This window comes from Strongylocentrotus purpuratus, unplaced genomic scaffold (assembly GCF_000002235.5).
Source record: "Strongylocentrotus purpuratus isolate Spur 01 unplaced genomic scaffold, Spur_5.0 spur5_contig_122, whole genome shotgun sequence".
Classification (NCBI taxonomy): Eukaryota; Metazoa; Echinodermata; class Echinoidea; order Camarodonta; family Strongylocentrotidae; genus Strongylocentrotus; species Strongylocentrotus purpuratus.
Genome location: NW_022144768.1, coordinates 1 through 2419, shown reverse-complemented (window position 1 = coordinate 2419; position 2419 = coordinate 1). Strand labels below are relative to the sequence as shown.

The following is a 2419-nucleotide window of genomic DNA, read 5'->3' as shown; positions in this document are numbered from 1 at the left end:
AAGTATATAATGCTCATGACTAGTATCAATTCTCCCACGTATTCTGTTTTTTTTCCCTTTAAAATGCTGGGTAATGAGCTGGTTCATGATAAAAGAATGGCCCTGGGTTGATTTCCGGAGGAGGGCTTTGACATCAAAGGTGCCGTCGTTTGAGACCAGGATTTCCTTGCGCTTTAGCTGGCTGGTGGGAGATCTAATAAAACAAGGAAACAAGTGAAAGACCAAAATTATTTTAGTGAAAAGAAACAATGGGCTAGATAGTTTTTTCCTTTTCTGGCGGACCGAGATAGTCATGTTCATGCTCCAATGTAGAATGGTGTATCAGAAGTCTGACTATTTCAAGGCATGTAGGATCATTTTGCATTTATCCCAAAAGAAACCTAGCCATTATTATCATAGAGCTCGTTTGGATTAAAGATTGTACTGGTACTAAATACTTTCATTAGGAGAAATCAAGAAATATAGATCTGATTTCCAACGATCAGTCAATTGACTGAACGTTGGAAATCAAATGTAATGTCGACAGAATTGTGTTTCGTGATCAAAAAGTTGTGAGTTGGATTCTCACTGGTTTCTCAAAGAAGTGTAATATCCACTGAGCTGAAACTTCAACAGGGTAGGTTTTTGAACAGTCTGCTTTGGATTTTGAGTGGTGGTATTATCTGAAATGGACTAAATACATGAAAAGCAAATGATCCTATATGCTGGAAAACATGTTTGGAAAAACTGAACACAATGGTAAAGAAAACCCAAATCAAAATCCAGTTCCATTAAATCACAAGTCTGGTCACAAGTACATCACAAGCCTAGTCACAAGTACATCACAAGTCTGGCCGCAAGTACATCACAAGTCTGGCCACAAGCAAATCACAAATAGATCACAAGTCAATTCATAAAGTAAAGATCATCTGAGTGAGCTATGAGGCACAAAGATCAGACTAGGGAGGGATAGTGCCGCCTCATATTCCTGTTGTTGCCAAACGATTCGCCTACACGAGGACGCATCGGCCAAGTGAAGGTCTATTAATTCAATTGTGGCTCTTTGTTTCTACATGACTTCCAGCTGTCACTCCTTGACATCCTAATCAAAGTGCAATGACTCCTTGCCCCCCCCCTCCCAACAAGCAAGAAATCTCTGATCATCCAACCATAGTTTGATTCTCTGCAAATCAAGGAAATCACAGTTTCATATGTTTATGTTTTTCTTTCTTTTATTCCCTTCAAGTGTATAATAATATACCTTGAGGGGGTGATTCGCACCCACGGAGAGAGCAGATTGTATATATTTTCATGCTTGGCGGGTTCGGGTTGAGGATGAAGGGGCACTATAACCAAATTAACCGCACTGTTGATTCTACGAGGACATACTCTAGGGGTCATTTCCAAACGGGGGGAAAAAAAGAAGATGATCCTGTCTTTTTTAAATCAAATTTATATCCATTGAATTGATGTTTCTTTATCAACTCAATGTTATACCTCCAATGCCATTTGGAAGCACCGGTGTACTTAAGTCGTTTTCTACAGTTCATCAAGCTCTGGGCAGGGGGGGGGGGGGGGGGCACAGTTCAAACTGGGGGGGGGGGGATACACCACAAGAAAAAACACACTTGTTTATCATTTTTACTTGTTGCTCGTTAGGGGGCCCGGCCCCCCTGGGTACCCCTTGGCGACGGGCCTGCAAACATACATTCTGTGCAAAGTTGTCCTTTCCGTCAAATCAATCAAGTGACTGTTTTCAACAGTTGACAGCTCCCAGCCTACATGAAGCAGATTGACTGGCTGTGACTGTTTATGTAACTTGATACAACTGTGCTTTGACTGAGGTGACTGATCAATCCGCCAGCTGTGTCTACCATTTGCCTGCTTTTGTCTGTTGACTGAATTCGACTAGTCAAAGTGCTTGCTTGAAATATGATCTGACTGTTGGTGACTAGCCTGTGTAACAGGCATGACAGGGAAGAGGACAAAGGCCCCAGATTTCAATATGACACTACTTAAACCTGAAGGCAGCCGGTTCGTTTCGCCTCAGATCACTTGCATGAATCATCAATTATCCACGACCAAATCCTTCAAACTACCGCCAGTAATGGAAGAAAAATTCAGCGTGGCATGGATATCATCATTCTCTAAATTCCGAACAATCCTGAAACTAAGCCAACCTTGAAGCATGCACAATGAAATATTTAAAATGGTCAGGAATCGGCAAGGATATTATCATCAGGCATTAGCCATATATGACGATTCAAAGGGTCCATGAAATATAAAGCGCCACATGTTTAAAATTATTTTGAAATTTGAACAAAGAAATTGACTGGAGCTGGGTTTGAACCTGCGATCTCCGGATTGCCATTCTGGTGCTCTGCCAACCGAGCTATCCAGCCCTATGTGGCGGTTCCTATTTGTCAATGTCTTTGGCACG

At 41.7% G+C, this 2419-nt stretch overlaps 1 non-coding gene across 1 annotated transcript; it reads right to left on the bottom strand.

The window, feature by feature from the left end:
- Window positions 1-2308: 2308 nt before the first annotated feature.
- Window positions 2309-2381, bottom strand: TRNAA-GGC. Its single transcript has one exon. It is a non-coding gene; the product is annotated as a tRNA-Ala (tRNA).
- Between the last annotated feature and the right edge of the window lie 38 nt (window positions 2382-2419).